This window comes from Aythya ferina (assembly GCF_964211825.1).
Source record: "Aythya ferina genome assembly, chromosome: 2".
In the NCBI taxonomy this organism is placed as follows: domain Eukaryota; kingdom Metazoa; phylum Chordata; class Aves; order Anseriformes; family Anatidae; genus Aythya; species Aythya ferina.
Genome location: NC_140297.1, coordinates 100184035 through 100201487, shown reverse-complemented (window position 1 = coordinate 100201487; position 17453 = coordinate 100184035). Strand labels below are relative to the sequence as shown.

General features: G+C 41.3%; 1 long non-coding RNA gene across 2 annotated transcripts; it reads right to left on the bottom strand.

Moving 5' to 3' along the window:
- Positions 1 to 525: 525 nt before the first annotated feature.
- LOC311431441 lies at positions 526 to 16034 on the bottom strand. 2 transcript variants are annotated; one of them, XR_014689430.1, is made up of 2 exons: positions 15979 to 16021; positions 526 to 1963 (listed from the first exon to the last, which is right to left on the bottom strand). It is a non-coding gene; the product is annotated as an uncharacterized lncRNA (long non-coding RNA). The 2 variants fall into 2 exon arrangements; XR_014689429.1 differs by lacking the exon at positions 526 to 1963 and adding an exon at positions 6499 to 7647 and having other exon boundaries at positions 15979 to 16034.
- Positions 16035 to 17453: the final 1419 nt, after the last annotated feature.

Here is a 17453-nt window from a genome sequence, read left to right as displayed (position 1 = left end):
TTGAAAAACTAATAACCCTTTAAAAATGATCTTTTATCAAGCCTAATATGAGCTGTGGCCTGAAGTTGCATTTAACAGCATGGAGCTGGGAGAGGGGAGGGTCAGGCTGGGCATTAGGGAAAGGTTCTGCACCCAGAGGTGCTCGGGCACTGGCACAGGCTGCCCAGGGACGTGGTCATGGCACCGAGCCTGACAGAGTTCAAAAAGCAGTTGGAGAATACTCTCAGACACATGGTCTGATTTTTGGGTGGTCCTGTCTGGAGCCAGAAGTTGGACTCGGTGATCCTTGTGGGTCCCTTCCAGCTCAAGATACTCTGTAAACTGTTTTTTTTAGAAGTAGTTATTTTCATATGTTACAATCAAACGTTGTTTGATGTCAACACCACCTAGTCACAAATCATGAACCAAACCTATTGAAAAACATTTATCTTTTCACTTACCTTGTTTATCTATTTACATTTTGAATTAAATTTAAATATGTTCTGATTTTCCTTACACTCAGCGTAATAAAAACTGATAAATCACTTGGCTCCAGAAATAGGTTTATGCACATCTCTTCAAAAAGTGTAGTGCTGCTCTAAACCCACAAGAATGAAAATTGACTGTAATTGAAAAGTCTATAAGCAAAAGGGAAAGAAAAGTTCAACTAACCAATTATAATAGAATTCAAGGAGTAGACTAGAAAATAAAGTAGGAAAAATAGATTAGATACTTTCAGATTTTCATTTTGATATCAGAACTCTTTGTACTCTTGGCTACTCTTGGTAGCCAAGATAAGCCTTATTTATATCTGAAAGTACAATTTGTTTAATCTTCATTGTTTTGGTTCCACTGAGAGTGCTGAATCGCGTGTGTTGGCCATAGAGCATGGGTGTTTCTGAGGCTGCACTGAACAATGAACGCCATGTGGCAATTTCTGAGGAAGTAAAGCCAGGCTTTCTTCTTTCTTATAGAAGTACTGAAAATTCCCAAGCTCACTTCTTCCCTATAAATGGAAAACTCTCTTCCCTTTGGTCATTTCTTTAGAATTCAGGACATGCAGAAGAAGGTTTGAAGTCTACTGACAGCAGGAGGGTTCATAACAACTGACGGCACGCTGACGCCTGCTGCCTCGGATCCGCTGATGCTCCATCTTCTTTGGGATTCATCGCCACATAAAATTTCAGACCTGTGAATTATGTCTTTGCTTTGAAACTGTTTCCTGGCTATCTAATGCTTCACACTACATGGCAGCACTGCAGTGACAGGCACTTTATCCTGAATGAAAAATAGATGAAAGGTAGCTGGAAATGCCTCTGTGGTGGTTGGTTGTTTTTTCATTGTTTGTCTGTTTGTTTTTTCCTGAACCAGCAATATTTCGTTTCTATTCATAACCTAACTTGTTCAGCTGATCTTCACAGAAAGCAGATAGAGCATTTCATAGTGCCTTTGGCCACATCTTGCATCACTTTTTACATAATTGCAGTTGCAAACCACAATAGGGAAAACAGCTTCCAAACAAGGCTGACAAGTTTACAAACTTCCCAATGACCAGCAGACTTGGTTTGACTTTTAGAATTTTTCTTTTCATGCTGAATGTCAGCGAACTGTGACTCACACCAAACTCACATAGCCCCCAAGAGGCTGTATGAACTCTGGCTACAGCCAAATATCTGTCTTAAGTTTGTGTGTGTGAACAGGAAACAGATTCAAATCTTCATTTGAATTTCAGTAAAACAAATAATTTATAACTGGGATTAACAGCAAAGGGGCTATGGCTGGCAAAGGAATGAGCTGTTTAACTGGCTACACCCAAGAGTTTTTGAGAACTTAAGAAATGTCTTTCAAAGTCCACGGGTTGCCGGTAAGTGAATGGCAAAACTCCTGTTGACTTCGCTGCCCCTGACTGATGGGATCTTTCCAGATATGTAACTGCAGGCTTGCCTAGATTTCATTCTGGTGAGTCAGCCTGCAGGCACTAGTCCTAAATAACAAAGGAAAAAAAAAAAAAAAAAAAAAGAATTTAAAATAGCTGCATTAACATAATTGCAAACATCCTAATTAAAATGTGTTGTATCACACCTTAACCATCAGGAGTGTACCTTTGAAAATACAGCAAACATGGAGAGTTAATACTTTCTATTCCTTTTCTGTGTTTCACCAAGAAGCAGAAGTAGTCCATTAGTTCAAAACAAGTACCTTTTTTCTAGTGTAGATGCAAAATATGTTAGCATATCATGGCAAAATGCAAGAGAAAGTGCATGCTCATTTACATGACTGTATCTCAAATATACAATATATGCAGTATTTCTTAATGCAATTTTTTGTCTGTTAGGAGAAGATGTTAAGATGTAGTACTTGTTAATGATAGATGTTAATTGTAGTACTCATATAGTCCTCTGCAAGTTTTCTTGTGCTGAAGGCACATACCTCTGGAAGGACAGAGACAGCATGCAAGATTGAGGATTTCTTCACTGTACAACACAATACTGGGGAAATATCTGCAATATCTGAGACAGCTAAAGCAGCATGGATGAGTTAGCATCCTGCCAGGCTTGGGCTGCATCACACACTGGCTCAGGCTTTCATATTTTCTCATCCCAGAGGAAAATGCTTTATACCATATAGACAAAAGCTCAGATAAAATCAAGATGGACTTCATTTTAAGAGGTCAGCAGCAGCTGCAGAAAATAGCCAACAGCTTTTCCCCAGCTTTGCCCAAAAGCCTCTGTGGACACAGCATGGCATCTGTCACCTTTGCAGGAGGCAGGGAGGACACCCTGCAATGCTTTCTGGATCCAGACCATTGCCAAGAACTTAAAATCCAAAGACCTCTCACTCTGTTTGCACAACAGAGTGTGTGTTACAGAGAGCTGCTGCACGCACAGGTAAGGTGCAGCATGTCATGAAACAGCAAGCTGTGCTTTTAGACCTCAAAAGTCACAGGAGAGAGAGACGGACTCTTACGAAAGAAATCTGAAGTTAGCACACCCCAGACCCAGAGCCAACACTACCAGTATCCAAACAAATGGTGTAGGAAAATAAATGAAACAGGAATTAAGTAGAAAATATTTTGTGATTAAAATATCTGCAGCATGTTTATTAACAACAGCTAGGGACTTTCCAGAAATTTAAAGCAGGAACATCTTTTCCCTGGAGAAACCATTAAATAAGAGCAAATAAATGTTAGGGGATTTTTACAGGCAACACACACTAGAAGGTCACGAGAAGATATTTAATTGGAATTTAAAGAAAATTTATTTTTCTTAATAAGTGGGAAAATTCTTAAACAACTTCATACAGCCCAGGTCAGACTGGGTTGCTCTGGGCTTTGTCTACCTCATCCACTTCTTACAGCAATGGATTTTTTCCCCTTCAAAACAACAGAAAGGGGAAAAAAAAATCAAGCAGAAGCCATATTAATTCTAACCAAAGAGCCACTTTAGGCCAGGAATCTCATCTCTAGTGGTGCTCAGCCAGCTGATGCTCAGCTCACACTGATCACAGCTTATATCTGGGCTGCTTGTGAGGCTGAACTGGGCTGCTTTGTCATGCTCTCTCCATAAAGAGAGCATGACAAAATCTCTCTTGGCTGTGTCTCTCGGAGGTGATGGGTTGCCCTGGTTCACTCCTAACTCCTGCCAAGGCCTGGGATGGCAGCGAGCTACCTGCAAATAATGGAAGAGAATGAATCCTGAAGAGAAAGAATTGCTGGCCTCTTTTTATACATGATTGATTTGGTCGTTCTGGGCTCAGAAAAGTATTATCCCTCCATACCTCACTATGAGAAAGTTAATAGCTCCTTTCTTGTGCTACAAGGGCAACAGTGATAGCTTCTTGCCTGGTGGAGTCTCTCACATTTCTCAGCTTATTTAACAGGAACGAGTTTATACGAGGAGCATTTTGGATCTTAATCTTCAGTTGAATGTCGTGATTAGTTTTGGGGGGACATTTCATTGCTGTTTTGTTTTACACCCTTTGCCAAAACATACGCAGTGACAAGCAACTCATCTCTAGGAGCTGCTTATTTTTACAATCAGCTTTTTATGTCCTATAGTGCTCGGACGCACGTAAATGTCCACTGAAATGCATTTAACAGCTTTCTTCTTGTATTTATCTAAAGCTTTTGTGGTCTGTTCTTGTCTTCCCCCAGCGTGGGAATTATCGCCTTGCCAAGCAAAGCTGCTTCGGCACCTCGCTGCTAGAATGGAAAGCTGTAAAGCATCCAGAAGCCTGCCTGGGTTTCCTGATTTAAGAGATGCTAGTCTGTGCCCTAAGTCAGAACAGTTATAGGAAAATAATTCTTGCCTTAAAGAAAACAAAAACATATGGCACTGAATAAGTGTATTAAAGGGAGGTATAGACACAAAATAGGTATCTTGCATACAATTTAAGAGAGAACAACAACAACAAAAAAATCTTCTCAAACATAACCTCTAAAACAGCCTTTAATCAAGGTTTATATATTCCTGAAACCACATTTGTTTTGAACAGACAGCTTTTAAGCAAGCATGGCAATGAGGCTGGCTACCTAAACTTCTCTCAAATGCTTATTAAAAGTACTTAACGTACAAGGTCAGGAAGATCTTACATCTTGAGCCCTGAAAAGCCTCCCTGATAATGGTCAAATTGGGTAAAATTTTGGGTATTTTTTTTTTCTTCCTTCTTTTGCATCTCCAGACCACACAGGACAGAGGATTTTCCATGTTTCTGTGTCCTTCAGTTGTATCCTGCTCTTCATTAATCTATTTTAACAAGATTGAAAACTGTGAAGTGCCTTGAGAGTTTTTTGATTGGCTTCCTGATTGCAAAGTAACATCAAATCTGACCCCAAGTGCATCCGCAGGAAGGAAAATTTTTTGTTCTTGGCTCTTAGCTTACAGTGCTTGCCTACATTAGGGATTTTTTACACAAAAATCCCCAGTTACCATAAGTAAAACTGAGAAGGTATGCATTTTATGCGCTGCTCTAAATATCTATCTATCTATCTATATAAAAAGATGCAAAGAGCCCTGAAGTTTTGTATGGTAATATATCTAAAATTAACATTTGAGGATGTGATCTTGTCAAAGGGAATGGAGATGATTTAGTTAAATGGGGATTATTTAAGCAGTGTCGTGATGCTAACAACTCTAAAAGACAGAAGTCATTTATTTTAATTTTTAAAATATGCAGAATTGATGTCAGATACAACCTAGATGCAAATTTATTGGCACAGAAGACACCATTCTTGTTGTCATGTGTAAGAGAAGAATTGCTCTTTAAATGTAATTAAAATTCTCAGAGAGACTAGCTTAAATATTTAATGATTTTTAGACCTCGCTAAAGTAACGTTGATTATTTCTCAGATTCTGCAACCTTTCTGGCTTTGGGAGATGTTTATTCTGTGAGTGTTATGTGTTCACCAAGCATAAAGTTTAGAAAAAAAAAAAAAAAAAACATATAATTTTAATTGTAATTCAATGTATGTGGCAACCGTAAGTTGCTCCTTCTCTCACCAGCCCTTACCAAGGATGGCAGAAAATACTGCTCTGCAAAATGCATAATGAAATCATCTCTTCAAATATTTGTTAAGCTTGTCTTTCTGCGCACACAAGTATTCTGTGGAAAAATAAATAAATAAATAAATAAATAAATAAATAAATAAATAAATAAATAATAAGAGTGTAATGTGTGTGGAGAGCGATGGGGGCTCAGGGTAAGGCAGATCATCGCGCAAACAAAGTGGAAGGAAGAAATGGGATGACGTGCCAGGGCTGCAGGCAGACAGCTGGTCCCTGGCCCGCTGACATGAACTCATCAGGACGTGGAGAAATTGTCAGGCATGACATGAGGAATGTCTGGATTTCATGGGTGGTTAAGGGGAGGTTGTGTGAGAAAAGGCCAGACGTGGCAGGCAGCTGAAGGGAGCACGGGATGTGAGGGCACACTGAGCCCTGGTTTAGCCCATGGCTAAACCTCCAAGGATCACCACAGCCAAAACCAGGATGCCTAAGCCACACCACCTGTCCTGCCCACCTCACACCATGCACCTCAAACCCTGCGGTCCCCAAATGTCCTCTGATCTTTTTCTGCAGAAAAAAAAGGGCCACTCCCTGTTCACTGACGATAGTCCATGGTTGCTGCCCAGCCATACCACATTTCTTTTATCTCCACGATAGAAGTGAACCGTATCTCCAGAGATTTTTTTTTTATTTCTAACCTTGTTCCTCTTATTACATCCCCCCCCAAAAAATCCTCAAGAGACTTCCCCAAGGCAGGTGTAAATAATCTGCTTTCTAATAAGGCATGACCCACTGGTGAAGGTGTGGCTGCCCTCCCCAGTCAGCTACCCAGGGGCACGCTGTGTCCATACAGACGCTGCTCATACACTGCTGCCCCTCAGGGCATGCATTAATGGCTTTTCCTCTGTAGCTGGCTGCCTCTTTTTACAAGTGATGCCAAAATCTAATATCTCCAAAACCTTTTTCCTACTGCTGAGTTTGTTTGAAAACAATCAATAAATTCAAAATTATTTAGGGGAAATAACACACGCTTTTGATTTCAGAAGTGACAGTTCCAAAGAAAATAATAACAGCAACAGATAAGTTATTGTATTTTGCACTCAGGTTAAGTAAATATTTTCTTCATTGGTTGAGCAAAATTAGATGAATCCACACTGAATCTACCATGCAGGTTTTGAGCCCCAGAGCATCTATTTCTGATACAATTTTTTAATCTTAATACAGAATGAAAAATCTTTAAATTGTGTCAGTCTCAGGCCTGGAGAAGATGAGATATTTTCTAAACACCAAGAAAAGAAATGATTAAAAAGTTATCTGTTCCACCAGTAAACAAGTTATGACACAGAGATAGTAATTTTTCTCCAGAATAATAAACCTGCTGCGAGTGTGCATTTAATGCACAACTATGTTTTTAATTTGAAAGGGTTTCTTTTTGTTTGTTTTGTTTTTATGGCAAAGAATCTTGTTGTTTGTGCTTTAACTGCAAAGCATTCCACATCCAAAAAACTTCTGATTTTCTTTTCCTTCCCTCCCAAAGTGCCTGTTTGAAAGCAAGGGAGAAACACCTGCTCTCACTGTACTAGGACTGCAGGTATATTGACTAATCTGTAGTTGACATATTTCATCACTAGAGGGAAATCCATTACAGTGCTCTGCTCAGTATCACAGGTAGGCAGACTATTCTCCAGAGCTGCAAAATGCGCAACAGAGTTGAGTTCGGATGCAAAAGTTGTAGCAGCCGAGTACAACGTAGGCAAGGCTGTTTTTTCCTTTCTCAGAAGGGTGCCCAGAGGAACTGTTCCTAGTCTCATCAGGTCACACCAGGTAATGCAGAGGAAGTTGCTGGAACATAAGCGTTCCCAGGAACAAGAAAACTCCAAACTGGGCTGATCTTAGCAGTGCAATTGCCTTGCATCAGTGCCTCCAAACCAAAACCAGGGCAGAAAGCTCTCTCAGCTAGGGTAATGCAGGAAAGAAGATAGTAAAGCCTGTTTGCACCACCAGCCCTCAAAACACTGCAGCATTTTGAGACATTGGTAAACAATCATTTCCAGTTGGTTTTTCCCCAGCTAGTCTCCACCTTGCACCTGTGTTCACTTGGCTGCTGACCATCCATCAAGATATTGAAGACACCTGGTTCTGTCTGCTTTTAAAGGACGCATCCCTGGGAACAAATAAACGGTTTGCAAATTAATGCTCATACATGAGAAGCATCACAAGCAGAGAGCTGGGGTGATGCAAAGACAAATTTACTGTGCTCTGCCTTACAATCTCGATGTCCCCTCGTGTGCTCCCATGCCCGCTCACTGCCTGCTGGAGGAACATGAACGTGCCATGCACATGAGGACTCTCCCCAGGCTTGGCTGCACCACTGAGAGAAAGAAAGAAAGAAACGAAGGAGAGAGATCATCTAATGAAGGAGCCAATTTTATTTTCTTACAGATTTCATAGTATTTTTTTTTGGATCTCATTGACAGAAAAGTCAAGGCAAGCCTCTAAAAGAACAGAAGAGGATTGTACGAGCCACTGTTGTTTTATTATTTTGTATGGCTGTTTGTCCATTTCTGGTTTCAATGTTTCTTTTCAGGATAAATTGAACTCGTCTCCAGAAACACCATTTCATGCTGTTTTTACCGTGACCTTCTGTGGTGAGTCACTGTGGAAATCAGTATCGTCTGTGTAGCTGGCATTATTTATGTTCCTCTTAACCAAAAGCTCATTTGTAATGAAACAGAATTGCTACAATTTAATTGTTGTGCTTTTTTCTTTCTTTCTTTCTTTTTATAACTTGATGCTCCCTACCATTCAAATATTGCACCTAAATATCAGAATATTTTAACCCCTGAACTTTATGTTATGAGTAAAGGAAAAAATGAAAATATTTTAGTGAGTACCGCAGATCCTGAGTGATTTCTTGCCAAACAGATCCCCATTTTGCCATCCTTGCTTTCTGTATTTCTTTTCATCTCCACCAGTATAACGAGTTACTGCCTCACTGCTCTGTTGTCCCATGCCCAGATGCTGAAAGATGGTGTAAACCTTTGGTTTGGCACAGGGTTATGCTGTTTCATTCCAGCAACACCCTAGCTTCTGATCTCTATATAGTTCATTTCCCAATTACATTATTCCTTTAACCCATTGCAAAGTGATTTCCATCTCCTTGCACAACTTTTTCTGCATGTGGTTGAGTATTAGATTACAAAATTTCCAGGCTTCACAGATGAATGCCTGAATCTAAGAATCATCAAACCCTCAGAGACCAGGCTGAAGAAATAATAGCTATAATTTCAGTTTTCAACTGCTGTCAAAATCCACTTAAATTTTAAAGCATCGTATTCCGTTCTGACAACCGGAGTAGCTCTGTGATCACATATTGAGCAGGTGAAAAAACAAGACACTGTAGTACATCATGTCTCCCAGGAGGCTTTTTCTCCTAACAGTAGTTTCTTCTCTGATGAACATGCATTTCAGCCGTGAAAACACAGAACATATATTCTGGCCACTGAAAAAAGGACTTATATGGAATTCAAGTGCCATTCCTAGATAATAGCAACTAGCAGAGAAATGAGGAGATGAAGGAGAGCAGGCATAGAGGGAGGAAAAGAAAAACTAGGAAAACCACAGAGGGGTTATCAGCAACAGCTGGAGGAAACACCTACAACCCGCCTCCACCCTCTCTTAGGCCACCACCTCTGCCCAGCTGCTGCAGGGCACTTCTTGTTGTGCAGACAGGCAGGGCTTTGAGCTTGTTTCTAATTGTTTTCCTCCAAGAAACAAACATGTCCAGGAAAATTAAATTAACTTGAAGAAATCCATAGACAAATAGCCCTTTACTCATACAAGCTGGTTGCTATAAGGCTTCTTTTCCATACTTATCTGCTTTGGAAGGGCACTATAAGAGACTGTCATATTCACTCACTGATTTAGCCAGAGTGCCTTATAACAAGCTTCATACTGCTGTTGTCAGTGAAAATGAAATGCTTACACTGGAGCTGAGGGGCAACCTTTCTGTACTTGTCTGCATATGCATATATGCAGACATGCAGAGAAATTAATAGAAAAACCCTGGTTGGAAGGATCCTCCTGATGTCACCTAGTCTGATCCTGATTCAAAGTAGGGCCAACCTTGAAGTTAGATTGAACTTCAAAATTAGATCAGATTGCTCAGGGTCATGTCTAGTCAAGCTGTGAATATCTCCAAGGATGGAGATGTATGCTCTTTCCATAACAAACAAGTGTCTTAGATCCAGAGCACATGCAGCTCAAGGACTTTTGGAGTTTATCTACAAAATAAATTAAGAACACTAACTGAAGAGGTTATGTAAAAGCAAAAACTTCATCCCTTTCACCAGAATCAGATCTGGGCTTGGATTATAATCTACTTTGATTTATTTCTTCTCCCTTACCAATGTTTTACTTTCACCCTAATGTCACAAAAAAACATGCATTTTTTCCTTTAAGGGAAAAAAAATAATAATTGTATTATATTAAGTTATGCAATTCAAGGGCTAACATTAAAATTGTATCAGGATGTTTTCTTTTGGGTTGTCTCCCACACACAGAGTTTGAAAAACTTCCTTTACTGATTAATAGACATTTAGTAATCAAACAGTCCAAAGTTTTACTGGAAGGTCTGAACTCTTTTGCACTTTATCAATGGTGAACCTTTTCAAAGAGTTGTAAAAGTAATCTTTTTTTTTTTTTTTTTTTTTTTTTTTAATGAATTACCTGGGGAAGAAATACTACTTTTCAGCAGCTCAGTAGTATCAGTAAGCAGAAAAAGACAATGAATTAGAAAAAAAACATGCCCATTTCAAGATAAGTTTCAAAATGTTGCAGTATTTGATGTGTTCCACATTCATTTTGAAAGACAGTACAAAATGTTGATATTTTGCATCATAAAATATAGTTGTTTAAAAATATGAATTGTTTCAGAAAACGCTATCACAGACAATATTTTGAATACAGAGCACATTGAATAGCAACGTGAAATTTCTCAGCTAGGTGGGACCCAGGCGTAATACAGGACCAGACTGGAAAATAAGGACTGATGAAGCTTAAGCCAAAGTCATATCAAATGTTCTTAACCTTGCTGAAGGCCTCTTTTTGCCACTGAAGGTTGCTGAGCCCACCCCATCCAGCCATGGCCACTGCAAACCTCTCACATATGAAGATGGGATTGCACTAATATCTGATTTGCAAACTGGGATACACACCAGCTACCAGCTGCAGGTGGTACGCAGCTGCAACCTCTATCTGAACAGGATTAAATCCACCCATACATGTTTGTCAGAGCTATTAGGCTCAGCAGTGCACATCATTAAAACATTTGGCGCCAAATGAGGCCAAACAGACTCCAGGTTCCTTCTCCTTTCACCTACTCCTCATCTCTTAGGAGAGTTTAGCCCCACCTGTGCAGTGTGCTGAGCCTCAGCCTGTACATGTGCTCACAGGGTACTGAAACCATCCCTCCCACATCAAGCCCTCAGGGACTTGAGGGACTTTAAACAGAAGGAAGTCTATGTTATCGTTCATATAATAAAGGTACCAATTTACTCAGCCTGTTTAACACTGGGATATCTAAGTCAAACAAAGAGTTATCTCTGGATACTGAGATACTCCAGGGTGAAACAATAGCCAAGCATGATTTTCAGGATCTTCAGTTTTGGACATGGGGCAATATTTTCATCTAGCTTCCAGCACCATTACTCCTGTAGCAGTAGGAAATAAAACATGACCAGGACACAGATCTCCACTGCTTAGACCTAGCCCAGGCAGCCCTCCACAGCTAAGGGACTGTGGGTATAGCTACTATCACAGTAGCAGGTGAAATACCCACAGAAGATGAGGGTGTCCAAGGAGGTTGGGCTTTGCTTGTTGATGTGGCACCATTCCTTCACCGAGCAGCAGCTAAGAGAGACATCACCATGCAGAGATGACCACAAACTAGGACTTCCTGCAGCCCCAGCTGACTTCTCTCTGTTAGCCTGGGCCTCTCATAAATTGGGAATACCATCAGCTCCCCTTGTTCTCACTCTCCTGACAAAGTATCCAACACATCAACATGTCAGTAGGTTGACAAGTAGGTTGATCCTAAAGATCCATCCTTTAGCAAGGCCCCATTTCTTGGTACCTGAGCAAGGGCAGTCCTTACTCCAAGCCCTAGCACAGCCTGTGCCTTCCTATTGACATCCTGTTCTCAAGTTTTCCCAAGCATGCCATTTCCCTGTTTGAGCATCAGAAAGATACCAGCATCCAAAAGCTAAAGCCACAATTACAGCCATAATCTTACACCATCAGCTATAGGACAGAGCATGGCAAGAAGTCATACACTTAATGCCTTGGGGATTGTTCTGAGGCCTAGTTCTTGTTCAATGAACTCAAGTGAACTCATGCACCTTTTACACACATAAAATTGTCTTATGCTGATTTCTAAATCAGCCTCTGTCTGTCCCAGCCCTTATTCCCATCCCATCAATGCAGCCCAAAATGCACAAATGTTAACCTGATCTCTGGACAAAGGACTTTCTGAAGGTGAAGACTTCAAAAAAATTTGCTCACAGACCATGCTCATGCACAGCTGTATCCTGGTGTAGTTGTCCTTTACAACAACCTGTTCCCCTGGAGAAAGGGATAATATTTCTAGAAGAGACTCAGAGTTAGCTTGAACTCATGGTAGCCCAGGACAGCCATTTTTGTGAAAGCAATCAATGTGTATTGGAAGCACTCCATCAAACCACATTTCAGAAAACCTGGAGTCTAAAACATACAGCAATAAATTCTAAATTTCCTCAAACCTCAACCCACAGCTCTAACATAAAAATTATTTTTACCCACATCATCCTCCTCTTTTTTAAAATTGACAAATTCCAATACAAATCCCCAGACAAGTCCTATTTATTCTAAACAGCTCCAGAATGTTCCCCACTTAGAAATCAGGCTGATCAAGGAATGAAAATAGGGATAAAGTTAGGAGTACCAGTTCCTGAAACAACAACTAAGAGCTTTACATGTTAATTGTGAAATAAATGCATTCACACAACAGGATTAAAAATTAGCATCTGCAAAAACTTGGACTCCAAGGCTAACAGTTGATGTGTCAAGGAGATCCCAGCACATGACCCATGTAAGTCAAAATTGAGAGAAAATGTCCTCTTCTGCCATGGCCCAGTCAAAATTCGCTTTGATATCCCTGATGAAGACCAGCATTTTCCCACCACTTTTCTCTCTCTTTGAGGCCACCATGAGCTGGTGGCTCCTGGCCCAGGACATCCATGGGTCTCAGGCTGAAGCAAAGGCCTGCCTTCAGGCAGGGTCCCCAGCACCACAGGAGGTCCATGCACTACTGCCAAGGACAGGGCTGTGAATGATGGCACAGGGCCATAACCCACAGGGGCTGAGAAGGCAATGTTGGTCAACCCACAGGCTGACCTGCATGGTCTCTGGAGAAGCCTGAGCTTTCTTTCTCACAGGTGTCACCACCAGCACCCCCATGGGGCATGGTACAGTTTGTTAAGGGTTCATCCCTAGAGAAAGGAAGAGGCCCAGGATGAATTTTAGGGCATGTACACATGGGATTATGGCTCAAGGTAAGGTTTCAGACCTGCCAAACTCAAAGCAAGAAGGTAACCGAGCTGGCAAGGGCTTGCCAGGCCAAACCAAGTGCTTCTCTCCATGTTCAACACCACTGTGTATCAGCATTTCGGTCTACATAGCATGCCCAGCCTAGGATTAGGTTTGGGGTAACTTTTCATGATAGCACGAGTACCCACGTTCAGAAAATGTGTGGTCTGGGGGACTCTGTGTGCTAGGTCCCTGTGCAGATGGTATGGCTGTTGCAGGTTACAGCACCCAGGCTCCATGTTGACTTTGCAGAGCTTCAGTTCTGAGGTATTTCAGGCTCGCTTTGCCTGACGTTGCCTAGACCTGCCTGGAGCTTTCCTTTTATTAGTTTTATTTGCTGCTATAACAGCAATTTTTCTAAGGACTGGGTAGCTACGCCTAACTTGCTTTGTTTACCTTCACATGGCATAACCACAGCTTTTATAGAGAGCAGTAGCACGCAGCTTCTGTCTGTGTAGGATGAAATATTTACGACCTTAGCATAATGATGCAATGCAGAGAAACACAGGCCTGGTGTGAGAGCAGGGGCCTGGGGAGAACCCACAAGGCACAGCACAGAGGAACACTGGACAGGAGATGGGCACGGGCTTGTGCTGAGGGCTGCAGGACCATGGCCTGGCAGCTCAACAAGACCCATTATCAGTAACAAAAAGAACAAAGAAGAAGCATCTAACATAGATAAAATGCACCATATATAGTAAATTCCATTGTAACAGAATTGCAGACCTGTGAGGAAAGCACAAGGGGCGTTAGGAAACATGAAAATCACCCTCAGAGGACCCCACAGAAGGAGGAAGAAACCAGAAGCAACTGTACTCCTCCCAGCAAAGAACTCGGGATGCTGACACCTTGCCATCCCCACTCTTCCCAGACTGGAGCCATTGACCCAGAGCAGCAGTGGAAGGGTGAGCAGGACACCAAAGCAAAGGGATAGATCCTAGACACTGCATGCATAACAATTTTAACTGTATTGTTCCTATTGAGGCTTCTCCCATATATAGCTATATTCCTAATTTTTTCATCCTTTTTTTTTTTTTAATAAATAAATAAATAAATAAATAAATCTGCATAACTCCTTCTCCTCCTGCCAAAACTAAATGTATGCTAACAAGAAATTCTCAGCTTTCCCTGCCCTTCCCCTGTAACAGGACTTTGAGTGTGACAGGGCTTACACAAGCGTGGATGCATTTAGGCAGAGGATGACAAGGATTGCTGGACTCTGGCTAGAGCTGGAGTTAGACTTTGGTATAAGGTCAGGATTATATCTCAGGTTTGCAGGGCTCTTCCACAAAGCATAAAGCCTGGGCTCCAGAAGGCCCATCAGGTGTTGCTGAGCTAACCAATGTGATTCACTGTGATGCTTCTACATCTGTAGCTACATTTCCATAGGAATCCCTAACTGGCAAATACACTGATCCTCGTTGCCTGACCAGCGCATAGGCAGAACTCAGTGACCCACACAGGCATCACCTAAGAGTTTAATCTGCTGCCACCTTTCTTAACCCATCACTTTCTTTGGTGTAATCCCACATCCTATCTGTGGTTAGGCTGTGGGCAAGGGATGTCTCAGACTCACAGACATGACTAGAAGGCTAGAGGTGAGCTTGGCACCCGTGTGCCTGCAGCCTCCCTTGCTGCAGCTGCCCAAATATGGGGGGCTGAAGCTTGGCAAAGGGTCCCGCTGTGTCAACAGGCATAGAAATGGGAGAGAGGCTGCACGAGGAGAGCTCAAATCAGTTCACTGTTCCCAGGACAGCCTCACCTTTCCCTGTGGCTCCTTCTCTCTGGTGTCTCTGGACATCCTAGGCCTGAAGACATGCAGTGCTTTGGATGCTTTTCCTTGCAGTTTGGACACTGGACCATGACAATGGCTCTCAGGCAACAGAAATAGTTAATTAAGCAGCAAGCCTCTGAGTGGAGCTGTCATGCAACAGGGTCAATTTAACTCTTTTGCCTTGGACTCTTGTCCCAGGACCACTGCCTCCACGCAGTCCAGAAGGACAGCCGAAGTTCAAGTAAACAAAAGGTTATTGGATGGCTCAGGCAAGAGGAGGAACGATAAAGTAAACTGCTCGGATAACCACGTAAAGATTGATTGGTGGAACTATTGTAGGGCAATGGTAGAGGTTGAAAAAGTTCATTCAAGTTTTGCAGTGACAGAGGAAGAAAAAAATAGAATAAAATCAAAAACAAAGCCTTACCCAGTTATATTTATATGAAAAGTCATTCCACACAGACACTGAAGAAGTATACCGAATAGGAAAGGGAAAAAATATTTTTATCACACACACCCCCTCCACAGAGCTTTTAAAAGGGATCTAAACCAAATGTTTAGAAAATTGTTTGCTTAAAACAATACTTTGCTGTTTATACACTTCATACTTACAAATAGCTTACTAAGACCAAGAAAGATTTTGACCTATAGTTACCCTGAAAAACAAAACAAAACAAAAACAAAACCACACTATATCCAAAGTTTTTCTCCTCCCTAACTTCTTTCAGGTTTGGATATTTTATGGTCCTTTATGGATGGTAACTTTTTTGGGAAAAATAAAGACACCACTACACTCATTCAAGATATCGGCTTTGTTATGTCTCTCCAGTTAAGCCCACATCCTGGCATGACTATATTCCTCATTACTGTAGAAAACCTTTTTTTTAAGGTTAGTCAGCTTCAGAGGATCCCTGCAAGGATCACAGCAAACACTGTCCCCTTAGTCAATTTCATAAAGACACGTGTCTAAGGTCAATGGAGTTTTTTTCATGAACATGCCCTTGCATGACACAGCTGATCCCAACACACCATCAAAAGAAACTCTCATAACCTATACAGAAGCACGTGCTCTGAAAGCTTAGCAGCTTTCAGGGGTACCTGTGAAAGCAGTCTTGCAAATAAGGATGTATTCACAGAAAAGATAGAAGCACAATAAACAACCCTGAAACTTCACCTTTATAACCCAACTCCCCTACAGCTGGACATTTGTTTAAAAATCTTCAGCTGTAGTTAATTAAACACTTGGCCACAGAGTGAGTCAGCAATTGCTTTGAGCTAGCACGCCACTGGCAAGCATTCACTAAATGCACACAAACACAAAATCTCCTTTTCTGAAATGGGTGTGCAGTATTTCTTCCTCCTCTGAACCTTGAACGCTTTAAAAAAAAAATTCCAAGCAATGGGGGAATCATGTAAAAACTCCACTAGGAACAGACCAAGCCCCTCTACGACTCAGAGCCAAGCCATTTCAGTAAGGCCGGAGTGTGTTAGCTTAAACTTACGGTCAAGAAGCACTTGGCCCCAAAATTTTTTAGAGGTATTGAGTTTTCATCTGCCTCTGCCTAACATTGAACTAAAGGTGTAGTAAATCTGAGGGAGCAGGGCTGCGTGCAGTACCTGTGCTGATCCCCAGTCACCTCTAGCTGTGGCATGCTTTGTCTGCATCACCCGTGGGTGGGTGAGTTTTGAAGGAAGAAAACACAGCAGCAGAGCTGACAAAAGCCAGGTAACCCCACACAGCGCATATCCCTGTTATTTTATCTTGATGAAGAAAAAAAAAATAAATAGATCACCTCAAGCTTTTAGGAAACCTTTTGTTCCTCACTGGTCGTGTTGTCTGGCAACAGAGCAGCTCTGTGTTTGGGCTGAGACCTTGGCTGGGCTGAATGCTATGTTTTTGCACAGCTACAAAATCCAGACACAGGTTTTGCCCCACTGAAGAAGATATTAAGAAGTTGAGAGAAAAGGCAGAAGAGAGGTATTCATTCTGAGGTAAAAATCTGAACAGAAATTTTCAAAAAGAAATATTTTTCACTGCCACTTTCTCATGGATGAGCAGATAAGCTCAAGAATTGTTTTTTTTTTTATGACAGCTTTCCCTGTTTCAATTATTAACATACATCTATGTATGTGCAGCTAGATAAACAATTAGGAGGATTATGTAGGTCCTTTCAACAGCATGGGTCAATAGTCCATTCGTGGTTTTTTTTTTTTTTTTTGCATTAAGCAACCTTAAGACCTTTCTACCTTAGTTCAGTAAATCTGTTTACTCTGCTCAAGTATTTCTAATAAGCACTGCATCTCCTTCATGATTGTGCCTCTGGGGCGCAGCTGCCTTTGCACTGTGTTGCAAGAGACGTGCTAATCTCGTACTTACTTGCATTATTCTTTTCTATTGCCAATAGTTTAATGACTTCTGATGAGTCCCTTACACTAATTCTATTTTACTATGACACAATCTCTAAGCTGCTCGGTGACATGGTATTGTACAATATTTTTAGAAACTGGAGGAACGTCTGGATGTAAATGTCAGTATTTGGAGTACTACAGTCTGAAAAATAGCATGTAACATG